General features: G+C 48.4%; 5 long non-coding RNA genes across 8 annotated transcripts; all 5 read right to left on the bottom strand.

Moving 5' to 3' along the window:
• Positions 1 to 373: 373 nt before the first annotated feature.
• On the bottom strand, positions 374 to 3,539 carry LOC311432906. Of its 2 annotated transcripts, XR_014690415.1 has the most exons (4): positions 3,393 to 3,539; positions 3,239 to 3,293; positions 2,906 to 2,999; positions 374 to 1,989 (listed from the first exon to the last, which is right to left on the bottom strand). It is a non-coding gene; the product is annotated as an uncharacterized lncRNA (long non-coding RNA). The 2 variants fall into 2 exon arrangements; XR_014690414.1 differs by lacking the exon at positions 3,239 to 3,293.
• Positions 3,540 to 3,618: 79 nt separating this feature from the next.
• LOC311432625 lies at positions 3,619 to 16,449 on the bottom strand. 3 transcript variants are annotated; one of them, XR_014690175.1, is made up of 7 exons: positions 16,395 to 16,449; positions 6,315 to 6,376; positions 5,981 to 6,041; positions 5,770 to 5,820; positions 5,562 to 5,638; positions 4,952 to 5,017; positions 3,619 to 4,863 (listed from the first exon to the last, which is right to left on the bottom strand). It is a non-coding gene; the product is annotated as an uncharacterized lncRNA (long non-coding RNA). The 3 variants fall into 3 exon arrangements; XR_014690177.1 differs by lacking the exon at positions 16,395 to 16,449 and adding an exon at positions 6,496 to 6,633; XR_014690176.1 differs by lacking the exons at positions 6,315 to 6,376; positions 16,395 to 16,449 and adding an exon at positions 6,496 to 6,633.
• On the bottom strand, positions 7,279 to 9,471 carry LOC311432635. The gene is made up of 2 exons (XR_014690192.1): positions 8,851 to 9,471; positions 7,279 to 8,582 (listed from the first exon to the last, which is right to left on the bottom strand). It is a non-coding gene; the product is annotated as an uncharacterized lncRNA (long non-coding RNA).
• Positions 12,013 to 12,641, bottom strand: LOC311432634. Its single transcript, XR_014690191.1, has 3 exons — positions 12,495 to 12,641; positions 12,341 to 12,395; positions 12,013 to 12,101 (listed from the first exon to the last, which is right to left on the bottom strand). It is a non-coding gene; the product is annotated as an uncharacterized lncRNA (long non-coding RNA).
• Positions 16,450 to 18,767: 2,318 nt separating the features above from the next.
• Positions 18,768 to 19,201, bottom strand: LOC311432627. The gene is made up of 3 exons (XR_014690179.1): positions 19,091 to 19,201; positions 18,922 to 18,971; positions 18,768 to 18,822 (listed from the first exon to the last, which is right to left on the bottom strand). It is a non-coding gene; the product is annotated as an uncharacterized lncRNA (long non-coding RNA).
• Between the last annotated feature and the right edge of the window lie 1,708 nt (positions 19,202 to 20,909).

The raw sequence follows: 20,909 nt of genomic DNA on the forward strand, positions 1-20,909 counted from the left end.
ATTTCACTCAGTTCCTTTGGATCCCCTATCGGGACCCCAAACAAGCATGTTCTGAAAGGGTACATAACATAACACAACTTAACCCTAATAACACTACAATTACTGTAAGCACTTAACGGTAACACAATTAATAGTAAGTAACACAACTTAGTAGTAACACACTTAAACCTAATCACTTGATGGTGATCAAAGGCTGTTCTTGATAGTCGTCGAGGTGTCACAGCCCACGTCATTGTCAGAATGATTATCAGGAACCTCTTCCTGGTCGTCTTCGGCGTGTGCAGATTCTAAAGCTGCTTCAGTCCACTTTGCAGTGATCCACTGGGTACCTGTTTCTGGCACCACTTCAAAATCTCTATAACATTTTATAACATTTTTGCAAGTAACTCTTTAACCACATTTATCACAATACTACATGCAATGATGATTGACACCACAGTGAACAAAATCCTTAATCCCTCTTTGATTAATCCCAGTAACCATCTATGCATTGTTTCAATTATATCAGTGAACCATTGATTGAAAGGATTGATACCATACTGACTCTTTCTCACGTGCTCTTTCAAGAAAGTAATGGATTTGTGAATTGACTCATTACGATCAAAAAGTTTTAAACAGTACGTTCCCTTAAGTTTCTCCAAGTGGCTACTTCGCACAATGACTCCATACTTGTGAAACATGATTTTGCTCGACCAGTACTCATTTCCTATGATTTCAGCCTGCACTATGGCAATAAATGCGCTCTCACTAACACAGTACACAGCACACTCACACACCCAGAGGCCTCTGGCACATCTCACTCTCAATCATACCACAACCTCAATCATACCACACGAATATAATTTAGAATGATAAGCAAACAAACAAGTATTGCCTCTCATTGTGTTCCTCATGAAGTGACTTGCAACACTTTGTTTTAAAACCTTACCCTTACACAAATACTTTCAACACAAAATACCTGGACATTTAAAAATAACACATACAATTAATAACACTCCAGTTAGTATCCCTTTTTCATTGCAAGGTAAACCTCTTATAAAAAGAATGCCAGAGAGAAGCAGCACAGCCGCCGCTGCTTCCATGGTTACATCAGACAGGCTGCAGGGTCCTGATGTCCGTCCCTCTGCTCTGTGCCGACTCGCCACATGGTGAGGGTCAGCTGCCGTTCGATTCCGCGGAACTCCGAGCGCAGCACTGCTCGTGGCGGTGACTGAGGGGGGGGGGAGGCTCCCACTGCCCCGTAGCCCCCTGAGGCAGCGTTATCGTTCTCACTGAAGGCAGCAGTGGGCAATCCCCAGCTCCAACACTTCCCGGCAATCCCAGTCGCTCTGTAGCGGCAGTAGCGACTCTCTGCTCAGCCTGATGTATAACTAAGGCGTTAGTGACTGCTCTCCAAGGCTTCAATAATTTTTTAGCAGCCTTATTTTCATTAATAACTTCATCAAACAATTTGTCCCCAAATTTACGCCACTCTGTTTGTTCAAAAACTGTATCAGGATTGATAAAACAACCCTGCATTACTCCATATGCTAATAATCCTGGTAAATCCTTTTTGCAGTCTATATCTGAAGTGCTCCGCTTTTCTAAAAAGCATTCGAGCAAAGCATACGCCGATGTCTCTCCATACCTTTATATACGTCGGTTGCAGCCTTTGCAAAGACCTCGGCGGCGCTTCTCCGGCGGGACCCTTTATAGGCTCATCCCGGGTGCGGGGACTCCCTTCCACCTTCCGAGCTGCGGGTGCGGGGACTCCAAGTTTTCGTCCCTTTCACCTTTCAGACCTCGGCGACGCGTGACCAGCGGGATCCTCTCCCGGGTGCGGGGACTCCACGTCCCTTTCACCTTCCCGACACGGGTGAGGGGATTCTTGTCCCTTCCACCTCCTGGGCTGCGTTGCAGGACCGGTTCCTCCCTTATTCCGTCCAACCGTGGCCCAGGATCACCGCCAGCAGTATCCAAATCCCGTTCAGATCGGTCCCTGTTCGGGCGCTATTTGTTGTCGACGGAAGGAAGACAGACACTCAATATGAGTGAACAGTGAACTTCAACTTTAATGGATAGCTCAGTCGCCTTTTATCTAGTTCGAACATAATCAACTCATACATATTGCAAAAACTAAGCTCAGGATTGGCTAACACTTTCCTATCTTGTCAGTTAGTTCCTCCCTCTTTTAGCTACTGTCCCGCCTTAAAGACTTTCCCAACCACACAAGGGCATCGTGTCCTTCGGCCTGATTGGTTCTCAACCGGCTGCGCACGTGCCCAGGCTCATATGAGTTGAGTACGGTACCTCCCTAGCCCATGACCTCCTAACTGCTCAACATCCACGTGTCCTACCTCACTTAACCATTCCTCCACAACAATCCCCATGCTTTTGCTACAGCTTTGAATATTAAAAGGACAAAATGACCAAGCAAATAGCTGATTTTTTTTTTTTTTCATCTGGAATTAGCTCAAGCTTTTATTTACATAGAAAGAAAAGTCTAGGAGCAGAACTGATTACATGCCAAAAAAGAATTCAATTCCATTCCACTCGCAGGAAAAATCACTTACTTCAGTAAGCTGAGAACCAAAAGGCTATGCTGATGTGTTAAAACACATTACAGGACACTGGGTCCAGGCCCTCCGCTGCACCCACTTAAAATCCATCCCTACACTCACCAAGGTGCAACCCCAACCCAAACACAAACGCAGCATTTCAGCTTCAACACAGTTTTGGGAACTGGTAGAAAGGACACCTCATCCTCAGCAAGGTGTGCTCAGGCTACACAGTACAGGGCTTTGGGCACCTCTTTGCCTACCAAAGAAGACAGCCATCAGCACCTGCTTTGTTCCGATCCTAAAGGCTAACATCACAGCCCACGTTGCCTGGGACACCTGATAAACAGAAGAGAAAGCAGCCATACCGTTTTCAAGCCGTCCCTGCAGGTATCGCTCCTCGATGATCTGCAACCTCTTCTCAAATCCTCAACCGCTTCTGTGGAGAGCCTGCCATGGCACCTGCAAAGCAAGATGGATACCCTTCGCAGTCACCTTGTGCTACTTGGCAGTTCTGCTCCAATCCAGCTCACAGACAGCCCGCCCTTCTCGTGCTGCTCTTCAGAGTGCAGCTTGGCCCCACTCAGCCTGTGCAACACACCTGCAAAAGAAAAAGAAAAGCATAGGCTGAAGCAGCATCCAAAGACACAGCACAGATAGGACAGTTACTCTCATCTGCTCCCTTACCTCTGCTCCCTCACCTGCCCTCGAGGCAGGTGCTTCCATCTGCTCTCTTAGGCCAGCTACAACACACCCCTGAAATATAAACAGGATTTTTACTGTACTTTGTGCAGTTAAGTAACTGCAGTGACAACTGCACCCCTAAAGTACCTGCTACATCTGTTCATCGCTCACCTTGCCGAAAGCAGCTATGCTCAAGTCCCGCGTTGTACACTGTTTCACCTTAAACAAATGAGAACAGTCACAAGATAATCATTCAGCGGCCAGCATTAGCACCCATCCCTCAACAACACAAGGAACCCCATTTACAATATTATAATTTCTAAACAGAAGCCCCTTGCCTCAGCACCTCAGAAGTAGATCAAGCCAGTCACCGAGCTGCCTACCGAGTGCTGGACAGTTCCAGAAGGAGCTCTTTTCTATGACAGGTTCCTCCTAAGTTTTACGCTGTACTGGGGGACAGGATAGAAATAAAAATAAAAATTTCAAAACCCCTTATCTGTAAGCTTTCAATATTCAACAGACCTCCTCAAGCACACCATTCAAGCACTATGCGAGCAGCTGCTCACAAGCAGATATACTCTCCCCCCCCACACACATCTGCCAAACACCACAGAGATGACTTTGCCAGCTGCCCTTCAGTACGTGCCCAGAGGTAGACCGGATGTCTTTGCCAAAACACTCCCGACAATGTATTAGCACACCCATGCACTACCACGTTAGCTGTCATCACTAACTGCCAGGCAGGACAGCTCCAGACCAAACACATACACACACAGCCACGCCACAAACACTACAAACAAAACACACAACACAAGGCGCAAGAAAAAGTGACCCCCGGAGGGAAGCCCTATGGCAACAGCAAGTCAGAACAGGTGCTCTGCACCAGACCCTAGAGGAGACTCAAATGTCACCACACGCGACTGGAAGCAACTGCCAGAACTGGGATGATGGAGGCCGAAAAAGCCTGCCTTCAAGACAAGAGACCAGAAGGATGGGGACTGAAAACCCCATAAGACGACGCTTAGGAAATCAATTCCCAACAAGAGCTCCTGATGCGGCCCAGATGACTTCTGCAAGAGTGAGGATGGAAACAGACGCGATCTCAAACCGAATATGATGCACAAGACCTGAAACAGACCTGCTCTTTAAGCAGTGACTGCAACACAAGAAGTGCTCTGATCAGAGTCACGATGACAAAACATGCATTGAGGCCCTTCAGCACCACTACCAAGTCCCCTGTCTGGTCAGTCCAGTGTCAAAAGCTAGGAGGATATCAAGACCCGAGAAGCACAGAACAGACATCGCAGAAGCAACACAAGACAGACAAACAGAAGGAAACTGTCCTGCCTGGCGCACGCACTCACGCTACAAAATAATCCCGCTGCTTCTATTAGCCTGGTGACCCAGCCACAAGCAGCCTGAACGTGACCCAGCCTGAACCACCCTCACCGTGGAACCAAGTCTAGTCAGCCAGCTGGCTCCATGCTGCTCTGACTCCCAGCTCCCATTAGCCACCCCAGATATGCAAATACCAGGTGCCCCCCAGCTTAGCTCTCAGGTTGCTGCATGGTAAAGTCCCTCCGCTTCAAGAAACGCACAGGCACTGATTGTCATCTTAGTCAATTGCCAGGCTCATCATCAGCTGCAAAAACAGAGTACCAGCATTCACTAGGACGCCAGCCCCATTGCTCACCTTCTCCACAATGCTGACCACTACTGATGCAAAATACGATTGTGCTCACGTGTTCCTCTCCGAGTCCAAGCTCCAACAGTGCAGCCAGTGTCATCCACACCACCTGGGAAAACAAAGGGATTAAATGATCGTTGCGTTCACAACACGTCACCCAATGGTGGTTTTTTTTTGTTATTGTTGTTTTTTTGTGTGTGTGTGTGTGTTTCCTTTATTTTTTTTTTTTTTTTTTTGGTCTGCTTTACCTCAACAGCATGCAGAGTGCAAACAAGAAAACTGGGGTGTTTCTAGAAGCAACAATCCCCATGCTTTTGCTGTAGCTTTGAATATTAAAAGGACAATATGACCCAGCAAGTAACTGGAACTTTCTTACCTGGAATTAGCTCAAACTTTTCTTCACATTGAAAGAAAAATCTAGGAGCAGAAGACATTATACACCAACAAAATTAATTCCATTTCATCCCCAGAAAAAAAATCACATACTCTCATCCCCTCCTGTACCTCAGCCGCTTGCCTACCCCACGTGGCACACGCTTCCATCTGTTCTCTTTACCCACTTATAGCACCTCTAAAAGACAAACTGGAATTTTACTCTATTGGCTGTAGGAAAATAACTGCAGTGACAACCGCGCCCCAAAAACAACAGTTACCTCTGCTCATCACGCACCAGAGTCACTGCAGAGGCAGCTCGGGTCAAGACGTCCTGCACTGCGCACTGCGTTTCAGCCTGAACAAAAGGAAAAACACAGGCAGAAGATAAACATTCAGCTGACAGCAGTAGCACCCATCCCTCAACAACAAAAGGGACCCCATCTTTAGTTTTATCCTTTCAAAACAGCAGGCCACTTGCCTCTGTACCTGCAAATTAGGTCCAAGCTTGAAAGGAGCGGCCAGCATCACCCACGCCACCTGGGAACACAAAAGGACACAATGACCACTGTGCTTGCAAGCAACCACCTGCCACACTGCTCCTCTATCCCACACAGCCTCACCTCGGACCCTCACAGGGAAACACCTGAGCGTCTTCCCTTCGCTTCGGATAAGGGATGACCAGGCTGACAACACTCACCTTCCCTCAGTGCTTCGTGACATGAGGATTTCCCTTCCCTGTCCACGACTGCACAAAGCACCTGTGGAGACGAGAGAAAAGCACACTCTGAGGCACCTCACAACCACAGCGTACCTGCTGCAATACCTCTCTCTTCCCAGCTCCTGTACTTCAGCTGCTCACCAGCTCTAACTCAGATTCTTCGCTCACAGTGCCACAGCAAACTCTGCCTGGGCCACACAACACACACTACACAAGCTACAATGGCTAAGACACACAAACTGGAACATTCCCACCCAATAATCAATCGCGTCGCATAGGAAGGCTGCCGCACACTCCTAGAAACCAAACCTACCAGTCCTGAGCAGCTCCCCACCTCCTCCTGCCAACCACGCTCAGCACACACACTATTTGCCCCTCAAAAAATAAAAGCTTAGAATATACACACACACAAAAAAAAAACACTATCTGAGATCCATAAATGCCAAAAAGACGTGCACGCACAGCAGCCCCTGCAGAGGTAATCACAGACTTACCCTTTGCAGAGGAAAGAGCAGACTCTGATACAACCCTGCTCAGGCTCTTGGTAATGCTGCATCTAAACTGCCAAGCCACATGTAGCATGAAATGAAGCTGGTTTTAGTCCTCTGGAAAATTACACAAGTAGGTTTATACATCTAGAGATTAAAATATAGCTCAAAAAAAGAAGAGCATCCCACCATCAAAAAAAAAAAAAAAAAAAAAGAGCCAGCAACCTCTACTAAATATTCCTCTGTTAAGTGAATTCCAAGCACTTAGAAATCCGGAAATCCATAGACTCCAGCCTGCCTAGAGAACCCTGCAACTGACTGAAGGAAAACAAAACACTTACCCCAAAGAGCAGCCCAGGCAGAAGGAGCTCTCTGATGTCATGCCTGGGGCTCATATACCATTTGGCCCCGCCCAATATCCAAACCCTATCACCTGGAAAAGGGGAGGGACAAAGCACAAGGAAGTAGGAGCAGAGCAGGAGGAGCAGTAGCTGTTTTTTTTTTTGTTTGTTTTGTTTGTTTATTTGTGTTTTTTTTTTTTTAAATCTGCTTTACCTGAACATCATGTAGAGAACAGACAAGAGACCTGGGGTGTTTCTAGAAGCAACAATCCCCATGCTTTTGCTGCAGCTTTTAATATTAAAAGGACAACACGACCAGTCAAGTAACTGGAACTTTTTCAAATGGAATTACGTCAAACACATTCATTATCACTTGCAAAAACAGAGAACCAGCAATCACTAGCATGCCAGAGTGTTGTTGACGGAAGGAAGACAGGGACACTCAATATGAGTGATATGATCAGCAAGCTTCGATTTATTGGATAGCTCAGACGCCTTTTATTCCTTAACATATAATTAGCTCATACATATTACAAAAGTTAAGCTCATGATTGGTCCCCCTACGTCCTTATCTTATCAGCTTCTTCCTCATCCTTTCGACCGAAATAACACAGTCGGTACTTTCCCAAACCGCCAACGGATATTGCGTCCTTGTGTCTGATTGGCTCAGACAAGTTGTGTGCGATGTTTGTCCAACTCGTAAAGATTCAGCTGTTTTATGTCTACGTGACCTATCTCAGTTAACCATCCCTCTACAATTCCCCCGTTTTTATTTTGGACTACTAATACCTTTTCTGTGACTTGTTCAAGCTTCTTAGTTAAGCAACCAAAAATTATTCGCGCAGCTATTTTTATCAATATAACTATAAGCAGAAAGCGAAATCCCTCTTTGATTAGACTCACTAACCAGTTAGACAGACCCCCAAAGATGGACTGCAACCAATTGTCAAGCCAACTAGGTTGTACTGTAATTTTCTTTGTGTGCTGCATCAACCATTTCAACTGGTCATGAATCGATTGACCATGATCTGAAAGATTGAAACAACACATTCCTTCAAAATCTTCACATCCATATCCTTGCGCTAAAAGCAAAAAATCAATTGCAGCCCTATTTTGTAACACAACATGCCTAAGACTATCCATATCTTGTGCCATTTCAGTAATAATTTCAGTTGTTACATTTGATTGCTTAACAGCCCAACAAGCAAGCTTATTAATGCTAGCCAAAACATGTGCAGTTCCCACTGCTGGAACTAATGAAGCAAATATTCTCTCAGCAGCGCCCCATAATTCTACACCATCATCACAGTCAGAACCTAAAGTCTTAAGAGCTCGTTTGGATCTCTGCGACAAGCTCTGGTTCCGGAGACTGTATAAGTCCGGGGCGAACAATGTGAGTCGCCCTAGATAACATGGACCCCCAAACGCGTTGGCAGGTATTCCTTGCCATGCACGATCCCCGCAAATCAAAAACATGCCAGGTGGCAGAGCCTTTGCAGTGTCATTATTCCACATCGGATTGTTATTAGATTTTGCTTCAGCTCCCAAAGCCCCCAGTCCTTGACTCCATACTTGTGAAATATGATTTTGCTCGACCGATCGCAACTAGTCCTGCTAGTTGCTTACAATCGACTCCCCATTTTTCTAAAAAGCACTGTAATGAATCTAGGGCTACGTCGTCCTTCATTTTCCTATGATTTTTTTGCCGGCACTAATTTCCTATGATTTCAGCCTGCACTATGGCAACCTGCACTATGGCAATAAGCACGCTCTCACTAACACAGTACATAGCACACTCGCACACACACAGCACAATTGCACACCCAGAGGCCTCTGGCACATCTCAATCTCAATCATACCACAACCTCAATCATACCACGAGAATATAATTTAGAATGATAAGCAAACAATACGTGCGGCCAATATAATTTAGAATCGTAACCCAACAAATAAGTATTGTCTCTCATTGTGTTCCTCGTGAAGTGACTTGCAACACTTTGTTTTAAAACCTTACCCTTACACAAATACTTTCAACACAAAATACCTGGACATTTAAGAATAACACATACAATTATTAACACTTCAGTTAGTATTCCTCCAACAGCTGAAAACATACTGTTTGTCTGCAGCTTCAGGAGATCTTTGCTCCTGTGGTGAGCAGCTGAGAGTGGAGTCCCCTCCGAGCAAAAACGCTCAGGGTGCACCTAGGGGCGTCCACGCTGCAGCCGATCCCCGCAGCCGAGCAGTGTCTCCTCAAGTCTGCCGGTGGTCATTTGGCAGTGTAATCTGCATCTCTGCACTCCTGCCCCGCAATAGAGTTAAGTCGTCATTACTAATCCATAGAATGTGGCAACCCCACGGAATCTTATCCAGAAACATAGTTATAACACCGATCTGGGGACGAATAGTCTTTTTTGCATTGCAAGATAAACCTCTTATAAAATGAATGCCAGAGAGAAGCAGCACAGCCGCCGCTGCTTCCATGGTTACATCTGACAGTCTGCAGGGTCCTGATGTCCACCCCTCTGCTCTGTGCCGACTCACCACACAGTGAGGGTCAGCTGCCGTTGTCCACTGATGCCTCTGGTCTACTGTAGCAACTCGATCTCGGATATCCCGCATCGCACCGCGATTACTTCAATTTCCCGCGACCCTCCGCAATTCCTTTTTCCACATCCCTCCGCAATTCCTTTTTACAGTCTATACCCTGCGTGCTCTGCTTTTCTAAAAAGCACTTGAGCAGATCATACGTCGCTTGTCTCTCCATACCTTTGTTGACGTCAGCGCTGTTGCAGCCTTTGCAAGACCTCGGCGACGCGTGGCCGACGGGACCCTCTATAGGTGCTCCCGGGTGCGAGGATTCAGCATTTTCGTCCCTTCCACCTCCTGAGCTGCATTGCAGGACCTGTTTCCTTCCCTTATTCCGTCGATCCGTGGCTCGCAGGTTCACCGCCAGCGGAGTCCCTGTTCAGGCGCCATTTGTTGTCGACAGAAGGAAGACAGAGACACTCACTATGAGTGATCAGCAAGCTTCGATTTATTGGATAGCTCAGACGCCTTTTATTCCTTAACATATAATTAGCTCATACATATTACAAAAGTTAAGCTCATGATTGGTCCCCCTACGTCCTTATCGTATCAGCTTCTTCCTCATCCTTTCGACCGAAATAACACAGTCGGTACTTTCCCAAACCGCCGACGGATATTGTGTCCTTGTGTCTGATTGGCTCAGACAAGTTGTGTGCGATGTTTGTCCAACTCGTGAAGATTCAGCTGTTTTATGTCTACGTGACCTACCTCAGTTAACCATCCCTCTACACCAGATCTAATACCCACCTCCTGCACAACACTCGCTACTACTGATGCAACATACAGTTGTGCAATACCTCTCTGTTACCAACTCCTTTATCTCACCTGCTCAGTAGCTCCACCTGAGTAATGGGCCCGGGCGGCGCCGCGCCGAAATGGGCCCGGGCGGCGCCGCGCCGAAATGGGCCCGGGCGGCGCCGCGCCGAAATGGGCCCGGGCGGCGCCGCGCCGAAATGGGCCCGGGCGGCGCCGCGCCGAAATGGGCCCGGGCGGCGCCGCGCCGAAATGGGCCCGGGCGGCGCCGCGCCGAAATGGGCCCGGGCGGCGCCGCGCCGAAATGGGCCCGGGCGGCGCCGCGCCGAAATGGGCCCGGGCGGCGCCGCGCCGAAATGGGCCCCAACAGACTTATTCTTCAGTGATGAAGAAGGTGACCCTGCTCAGTCTCTTGGCAGTACTGCACTTACGCGGTCAAGAAACCGTACCCCACGGTTTCCCAAAAACAACATACCTGGCAACCCCTCATAAACATACCTCAAATATGTGAATTCCATGCACATAAAGCCTAGAAGGCTTTATGGTCTAACGACTCGACAGACAGCAAACACACAGGCAAAAGCTCCAGAAATGTAACAAACTGTCCCTAAACCTGAAACAGAATACCCCTTACATGCCCACTGCTGCCATTTTCAGATACATGCTCACACAGGGAGCTTCAATGATACATTTCTCCTAAATCCTGCTCCATCACTTTGCCACCAAGGTTGTGACTTTGATAAGATTTGACATAAAGGCAAAGACTCACAAAAAAAAAACGTAATTCTGCAAAAATCATAAGGGACCCAGAAACACAAAGCAAACACACAAAGTAACATCGCCATACTATCCGTAACACTGCTATAACTACTACTCACCTGAGGAAGAGCTGCATGCAATACAGGCACCTACTACTAGATTGCTTTACAATGACAGATCCTGCCAGTTACCACCTCAAAAAAGATATGCGTACCGGTTTCTACTTGAAAATGCATTAATCCATAGACTCTGACCCACCTAAAGAACCCTGCAACTGACTGAAGGAAAAACAAAGCACTTACCCCAAAGTGCAGCCCAGGCAGAAGGAGCTCTCTGATGGCATACCTGCAACTCAGTTACTATTAGGTCCCACCTGGAACCTGAAGCCAATCACCTGGGAAAGTGCAGGGGGAAAGCACAAAAAAAGCAGAAAGAGGAGGAGCAGCAGCTGTGGTTTATTTACTTATTTATAAGGCTTAGCTCAACAGCATGCAGAGGGCAGACAGGAGAACTGGGGTGTTTCTAGAAGCAACAATCCCCATGCTTTCGCTGCAGCTTTGAATGTTAGAAGGACATTACCACCAAGCAAGTAACTGAAGTTTTTCCTGCTGGAATTAGCTCAAACTTTTATTTATACAGAAAGAAAAATCTAGGAGCAGAACTGATTACATGCCAAAAAAAAAGTCAATTCCATTCCACTCGCAGGAGAAATCACTTACTTCAGCAGGCTATCTGAGAACCAAAAGGCTATGCTGATGGGTCAAAACACACTACAGGACACTGGGGCTGGGACCTCCGCTGCACCCACTTAAAACCCATCCCTACACTCACCAAGGTGCAACCCCAACCAAAACACAGACACAGCATTTCAGCTTCAACACAGTTTTGGGATCTGATAGAAAGGACACCTCATCCTCAGGGAGGCATGCTCAAGCTACACAGGACAGGGCTTCAGGCAACTCTTTGCCTACCGAAGAAGACCACCATCAGCACCTGCTTTGTTCAGATTCTAAAGACTAACATCACAGCCCACGTCGCCTGGGACACCTGATAAACAGAAAAGAAAGCAGCCATACTGTTTTCAAGCCGTCCCTGCAGGTATCGCTCCTCGATGATCTGCAACCTCTTCTCAAATCCTCAACCGCTTCTGTGGAGAGCCTGCCATGGCACCTGCAAAGCAAGATGGATACCCTTCGCAGTCACCTTGTGCTACTTGGCAGTTCTGCTCCAATCCAGCTCACAAACAGCCCGCCCTTCTCGTGCTGCTCTTCAGAGTGCAGCTTGGCCCCACTCAGCCTGTGCAACACACCTGCAAAAGAAAAAGAAAAGCATAGGCTGAAGCAGCATCCAAAGACACAGCACAGATAGGACAGTTACTCTCATCTGCTCCCTTACCTCTGCTCCCTCACCTGCCCTCGAGGCAGGTGCTTCCATCTGCTCTCTTAGGCCAGCTACAACACACCCCTGAAATATAAACAGGATTTTTACTGTACTTTGTGCAGTTAAGTAACTGCAGTGACAACTGCACCCCTAAAGTACCTGCTACATCTGTTCATCGCTCACCTTGCCGAAAGCAGCTATGCTCAAGTCCCGCGTTGTACACTGTTTCACCTTAAACAAATGAGAACAGTCACAAGATAATCATTCAGCGGCCAGCATTAGCACCCATCCCTCAACAACACAAGGAACCCCATTTACAATATTATAATTTCTAAACAGAAGCCCCTTGCCTCAGCACCTCAGAAGTAGATCAAGCCAGTCACCGAGCTGCCTACAGAGCACTAAACAGTTCCAGAAGGAGCTCTTTTCTATGACAGGTTCCTCCTAAGTTTTACGCTGTACTGGGGGACAGGATAGAAATAAAAAATAAAAATTTCAAAACCCCTTATCTGTAAGCTTTCAATATTCAACAGACCTCCTCAAGCACACCATTCAAGCACTATGCGAGCAGCTGCTCACAAGCAGATATACTCTCCCCCCCCACACACATCTGCCAAACACCACAGAGATGACTTTGCCAGCTGCCCTTCAGTACGTGCCCAGAGGTAGACCGGATGCCTTTGCCAAAACACTCCCGACAATGTATTAGCACACCCATGCACTGCCACGTTAGCTGTCATCACTAACTGCCAGGCAGGACAGCTCCAGACCAAACACATACACACACAGCCACGCCACAAACACTACAAACAAAACACACAACACAAGGCGCAAGAAAAAGTGACCCCCGGAGGGAAGCCCTATGGCAACAGCAAGTCAGAACAGGTGCTCTGCACCAGACCCTAGAGGAGACTCAAATGTCACGACACGCGACTGGAAGCAACTGCCAGAACTGGGATGATGGAGGCCGAAAAAGCCTGCCTTCAAGACAAGAGACCAGAAGGATGGGGACTGAAAACCCCATAAGACAACGCTTAGGAAATCAATTCCCAACAAGAGCTCCTGATGCGGCCCAGATGACTTCTGCAAGAGTGAGGATGGAAACAGACGCGATCTCAAACCGAATACGATGCACGAGACCTGAAACAGAACTGCATTTCAAGCAGCGACTGCAAGACAAGAAGTGCTCGGATCAGAGCCACGATGACAAAACAAGCACTGAGGCCCTTCAGCACCGCTACCAAGTCCCCTGTCTGGTCAGTCCAGTGTCAAAAGCTAGGAGGATATCAAGACCCGAGAAGCACAGAACAGACGCTGCAGAAGCAACACTACAAGACAGACGAACAGAAGGAAACTGTCCTGCCTGGCGCACGCACTCACGCTACAAAATAATCCCGCTGCTTCTATTAGCCTGGTGACCCGGCCACAAGCAGCCTGAACGTGACCCAGCCTGAACCAACCTCGCATTGGCACCAAGTATTTTCAGCCAGCTGGCTCCACGCTGCTCTGGCTCCCAGCTCCCATTAGCCACCCCAGATATGCAAATACCAGGTGCCCCCCAGCTTAGCTCTCAGGTTGCTGCATGGTAAATTCCCTCCGCCTCAAGAAATGCACAGGCACTGGTCATCATCTTAGTCAATTGCCAGGCTCATCATCAGCTGCAAAAACAGAGTACCAGCATTCACTAGCATGCCGGTCATGATGCCCACCTTCTCCACAATGCTGACTACTGCTGATGCAACATACAACTATGCTCACCTGTTCCTCTCCAAATCCAAGCTCCAACACTGCAACCAGTGTCATCCACACCACCTGGGAAAACAAAGGGATTAAATGATCGTTGCGTTCACAACACGTCACCCAATGGTGGTTTTTTTTTGTTATTGTTGGTTTTTTGTGTGTGTGTGTGTGTGTGTTTCCTTTATTTTTTTTTTTTTTTTGGTCTGCTTTAGCTCAACAGCATGCAGAGTGCAAACAAGAAAACCGGGGTGTTTCTAGAAGCAACAATCCCCATGCTTTTGCTGCAGCTTTGAATATTAAAAGGACAATACGACCCAGCAAGTAACTGGAACTTTCTTACCTGGAATTAGCTCAAACTTTTCTTCACATTGAAAGAAAAATCTAGGAGCAGAACACATTATACACCAACAAAATTAATTCCATTTCATCCCCAGAAAAAAAATCACATACTCTCATCCCCTCCTGTACCTCAGCCGCTTGCCTACCCCACGTGGCACACGCTTCCATCTGTTCTCTTTACCCACTTATAGCACCTCTAAAAGACAAACTGGAATTTTACTCTATTGGCTGTAGGAAAATAACTGCAGTGACAACCGCGCCCCAAAAACAACAGTTACCTCTGCTCACCACGCACCAGAGTCACTGCAGAGGCAGCTCGGGTCAAGACGTCCTGCACTGCGCACTGCGTTTCAGCCTGAACAAAAGGAAAAACACAGGCAGAAGATAAACATTCAGCTGACAGCAGTAGCACCCATCCCTCAACAACAAAAGGGACCCCATCTTTAGTTTTATCCTTTCAAAACAGCAGGCCACTTGCCTCTGTACCTGCAAATTAGGTCCAAGCTTGCAAGGAACGGCCAGCATCACCCACGCCACCTGGGAACACAAAAGGACACAATGACCACTGTGCTTGCAAGCAACCACCTGCCACACTGCTCCTCTATCCCACACAGCCTCACCTCGGACCCTCACAGGGAAACACCTGAGTGTCTTCCCTTCGCTTCGGATAAGGGATGACCAGGCTGACAACACTCACCTTCCCTCAGTGCTTCGTGACATGAGGATTTCCCTTCCCTGTCCACAACTGCACAAAGCACCTGTAGAGGCGAGAGAAAAGCACACTCTGAGGCACCTCACAACCACAGCGTACCTGCTGCAATACCTCTCTCTTCCCAGTTCCTTTACTTCAGTTGCTCAACAGCTCTAACTCAGATTCTTCGCTCACAGCGCCACAGCAAATTCTGCCCGGGCCACACAACATACGCTACACAAGCTACATTGCTTAGGACACACAAGCTGGAACGTTCCCGCCCAACAATCAGTCGCATCGCACAGGATGGATGCCGCATACTCCTAGAAACCAAACCTTCCAGTCCTGAGCAGCTCCCAACCTCCACCTGCCTACCAGGTTCAGCACACTAACTGTTTACCCCTCAGAAAACCAGAAACTTAGAACATACACACACACAAACAACAAAAAAAAAAAAAAAAAAAAAACACAACCGCACAAACGCCAAAAAGACATGCACACACAGCAACCCCGGCAGGAGTAATCACAGACTTACCCTTTGCAGATGAAAAAGGGGACTCTGATACAACCCTGCTCAGGCTCTTGGTAATGCTGCATCTACGCTGCCAAGCCACATGTAGCATGTAATCAAGCTGGTGTAACTCTCCAGGGGACTAAAACAAGTGGTTTTAAACATGCAGAGATTAAAATACATCTCAAAAACAGGAGAATATGCGGCCATCCTAAAAAAAAGTGAGCCAGCAGCCTCTACTAAATATCCCTCTAATTCAAGCACTTAGAGATCTAGAATTCCAACCACTTAGAAATCCAGAAATCCATAGACTCCAGCCTGCCTAGAGAACCCTGCAACTGACTGAAGGAAACACAAAGCACTTACCCTCAAAGAGCAGCCCAGGCAGAAGGAGCACTCTGATGCCATGCCTGGGGCTCATATACCTTTTGGCCCCGCCCAGCACCCAAACCCAATCACCTGGGAAAGGGGAGGGGCAAAGCACAAGAAAGTAGAAATAGAGCAAGAGAAGTAGCTGTTTTTCTTTTTGTTTCTTTTTTTAAATAAACTTTATCTCAAAAGCATGCAGAGAGCAGACCAAATATTTGCAGTGATTCTAGAAGCAAAAACCGCCTTTGGCTTATTCTGCAGGTTTTAATATTGAATTGACAATATCACCAAGCTAATAACTGAAACTTTTTGAACTGGAATTAGTTTAAATAGGCTCATCCCCATCTGTAAACACAGAGAACCAGCATTCACTACCACGCAAGCCCTAATACCCATGTCCTGCACAACGCACACTACAACTAATGCAACATACCATTGTGCAATACTTCTCTGTTCCCGGTTCCTTTACCTCACCTGCTCAGTAGCTCCACCTGAGTAATGGGCCCGGGCGGCGCCGCGCCGAAATGGGCCCGGGCGGCGCCGCGCCGAAATGGGCCCGGGCGGCGCCGCGCCGAAATGGGCCCGGGCGGCGCCGCGCCGAAATGGGCCCGGGCGGCGCCGCGCCGAAATGGGCCCGGGCGGCGCCGCGCCGAAATGGGCCCGGGCGGCGCCGCGCCGAAATGGGCCCGGGCGGCGCCGCGCCGAAATGGGCCCGGGCGGCGCCGCGCCGAAATGGGCCCGGGCGGCGCCGCGCCGAAATGGGCCCGGGCGGCGCCGCGCCGAAATGGGCCCGGGCGGCGCCGCGCCGAAATGGGCCCGGGCGGCGCCGCGCCGAAATGGGCCCGGGCGGCGCCGCGCCGAAATGGGCCCGGGCGGCGCCGCGCCGAAATGGGCCCGGGCGGCGCCGCGCCGAAATGGGCCCGGGCGGCGCCGCGCCGAAATGGGCCCGGGCGGCGCCGCGCCGAAATGGGCCCGGGCGGCGCCGCGCCGAAATGGGCCCCAACAGACTTATTCTTCAGTGATGAAGAAGGTGACCCTGCTCAGTCTCTTGGCAGTACTGCACTTACGCGGTCAAGAAACATTACCCCACGGTTTCCCAAAAACAACGTACCTGGCAACCCCTCATAAACATACCTCAAATATGTGAATTCCATGCACATAAAGCCTAGAAGGCTTTATGGTCTAACGACTCGACAGACAGCAAACACACAGGCAAAAGCTCCAGAAATACAATAAACTGTCCCTAAACCTGAAACAGAATACCCCTTACATGCCCACTGCTGCCATTTTCAGATACACGCTCACACAGGGAGCTTCAATGATACATTTCTCCTAAACCCTGCTCCATCACTTTGCCACCAAGGTTGTGACTTTGATAAGATTTGACATAAAGGCAAAGACTCACAAAAAAAAACGTAATTCTGCAAAAATCATAAGGGACCCAGAAACACAAAGCAAACACACAAAGTAACATCACCATACTATCCGTAACACTGCTATAACTACTACTCACCTGAGGAAGAGCTGCATGCAATACAGGCACCTACTACTAGATTGCTTTACAATGACAGATCCTGCCAGTTGCAACCTCAAAAAGATAGGAGTACTGGTTTCTACTTGAAAACGCATCAGTCCATAGACTGACCCACCTAAAGAACCCTCCAAACAACTGAAGGAAAACCAAAGCACTTACCCCAAAGTGCAGCCCAGGCAGAAGGAGCTCTCTCATGGCATACCTGCAACTCAGTTACCATTAGGTCCCACCTGGAACCTGAAGCCAATCACCTGGGAAAGTGCAAGGGGAAAGCACAAAAAAGCAGAAAGAGGAGGAGCAGCAGCTGTGGTTTTATTAACTTCTTTATATGGCTTAGCTCAACAGCATGCAGAGCGCAGACAAGAGAACTGGGGTGTTTCTAGAAACAAAAATCCCCATGCTTTTGCTACAGCTTTGAATATTGAAAGGAAAATACAAACAAGCAAAACAAGCAAGTAACTCTTTTTTTTTTTTTTCCACCTGGAATTACCTCAATCTTTCATTTACAAAGAAAAATCTAGGAACAGAATAGATTACATGCCAAAAGAAGAATTCGATTCCATTCCACTCGCAGGAGAAATCACTTACTTCAGCAGGCTATCTGAGAACCAAAAGGCTATGCTGATGGGTCAAAACACACTACAGGACACTGGGGCCGGGCCCTCCGCTGCACCCACTTAAAACCCATCCCTACACTCACCAAGGTGCAACCCCAACCCGAACACAGACGCAGCATTTCAGCCTCAACACAGTTTCCAGAACTGCTGGAAAGCAAGCTTCATCCTCAGCGAGGCGTGCCCAGGCTACACAGGACAGGGCTGCGGGCAACTCTTTGCCTACCGAAGAAGACTGCCATCAGCACCTGCTTTGTTCCAATCCTAAAGACTAACATCACAGCCCACGTTGCCTGGGACACCTGATAAACAGAAGAGAAAGCAGCCATACCGTTTTCAAGCCGTCCCTGCACGTGTCGCTCCTCGATGATCTGCAACCTCTTCTCAAATCCTCAACCGCTTCTGCGGAGAGCCTGCCATGGCACCTGCAAAGCAAGACCCTTCGCAGTCACCTCGTGCTACTTGGCAGTTCTGCTCCAATCCAGCTCACAAACAGCCCGCCCTTCCCGTGCTGCTCTTCAGAGTGCAGCTTGGCCCCACTCAGCCTGTGCGACACACCTGTGAAACAAAAAGAAAAGCATAGGCTGAAGCAGCATCCAAAGACACAGCACAGATAGGACAGTTACTCTCATCTGCTCCCTAACCTCTGCCCCCTCACCTGCCCTCGAGGAAGATGCTTCCATCTGCTCTCTTAGGCCAGCTACAACACACCTCTGAAATATAAACAGGATTTTTACTGTACTTTGTGCAGTTAAGTAACTGCAGTGACAACTGCACCACTAAAGTAACTGCTAGATCTGCTCATCGCTCACCTTGCTAAAAGAAGCTGTGGTCAAGTCCTGTGTTGTACACTGTGTTTCAGCTTTAGCAAATGAAAACGGTCACAAGATAATCATTCAGCTGCCAGCATTAGCACCCATCCCTCAACAACAGAAGGGACCCCATTTACAAATTATTGTTTCAAAACAGCAGCCCCCTTACCTCAGCACCTCAGAAGTAGATCAAGCCAGTCACCGAGCTGCCTACCGAGTGCTGGACAGTTCCAGAGGGAGCTCTTTCCTGTGAGCAGTTCCTACTAAGGTACACACTCTACTGGGGACAGGAAAGATATAAAAATAAAAGTTTCAAAACCCCGCATCTGTAAGCTTTCATGATTCAACAGTGCACTGTTCAAGCATTATGGGAGCAGCTGCTTGCAAGCAGCTCAACTCTGCCAAATCCACATCTACCAACCTCCAGAGATGACTGTGCCAGCTGCCCGTCAGTACGCGCCCAGAGGCAGACCGGATGTCTTTGCCAATACAGTCCGGACAATGTATTAGTACACCCATGCACTGCCACGTTAGCTGTCATCACTAACTGCCAGGCAGGACAGCTTCAGTACTTTGTGCAGTTAAGTAACTGCAGTGACAACTGCACCACTAAAGTAACTGCTAGATCTGCTCATCGCTCACCTTGCTAAAAGAAGCTGCGGTCAAGTCCTGTGTTGTACACTGTGTTTCAGCTTTAGCAAATGAAAACGGTCACAAGATAATCGTTCAGCTGCCAGCATTAGCACCCATCCCTCAACAACACAAAGGGACACCGTTTACAATATTATCATTTCAAAACAGAAGCCCCCATACCTCAGCACACCTCAGAAGTAGACCAAGCCAGTCACCGAGCTGCCTACGGAGCGCTGAACAGTTCCGGAAGGAGCTCTTTCCTGCGACAGGTTCCTCCAAAGGTTTACACTCTACTGGGGACAGGAGAGAAATAAAAATAAAACTTTCAAAAACCCCATATCTGTAAGCTTTCAAGATTCGACAGACCTCCTCAACCACACCATTCAAGCACTATGCGAGCAGCTGCTCACAAGCAGATATACTCCCCCCCCCCCAACATCTGACAAACAACACTGAGATGACTGTGCCAGCAGCACTTCAGTACGTGCCCAGATGCAGACCGGATGTCTTCGCCAAAACACTCCAGACAATGTATTAGCACACCCATGCACTGCCATTTTAGCTGTCATCACTAACTGCCAGGCAGGACAGCTCCAGACCAAACACATACACACACAGCCACGCCACAAACACTACAAACAAAACACACAACACAAGGCGCAAGAAAAAGTGACCCCCGGAGGGAAGCCCTATGGCAACAGCAAGTCAGAACAGGTGCTCTGCACCAGACCCTAGAGGAGACTCAAATGTCACAACACGCGACTGGAAGCAACTGCCAGAACTGGGATGATGGAGGCCGAAAAAGCCTGCCTTCAAGACAAGAGACCAGAAGGATGGGGACTGAAAACCCCATAAGACAACGCTTAGGAAATCAATTCCCAAGCAAGAGCTCCTGATGCGGCCCAGATGACTTCTGCAAGAGTGAGGATGGAAACAGACGCGATCTCAAACCGAATACGATGCACGAGACCTGAAACAGAACTGCATTTCAAGCAGCGACTGCAAGACAAGAAGTGCTCGGATCAGAGCCACGATGACAAAACAAGCACTGAGGCCCTTCAGCACCGCTACCAAGTCCCCTGTCTGGTCAGTCCAGTGTCAAAAGCTAGGAGGATATCAAGACCCGAGAAGCACAGAACAGACGCTGCAGAAGCAACACTACAAGACAGACGAACAGAAGGAAACTGTCCTGCCTGGCGCACGCACTCACGCTACAAAATAATCCCGCTGCTTCTATTAGCCTGGTGACCCGGCCACAAGCAGCCTGAACGTGACCCAGCCTGAACCACCCTCACCGTGGCACCAAGTCTAGTCAGCCAGCAGGCACCATGCTCCTCTGGCTCCCAGCTCCCATT

This window comes from Aythya ferina, assembly GCF_964211825.1.
Source record: "Aythya ferina genome assembly, chromosome: 2".
Taxonomy (NCBI): Eukaryota; Metazoa; Chordata; class Aves; order Anseriformes; family Anatidae; genus Aythya; species Aythya ferina.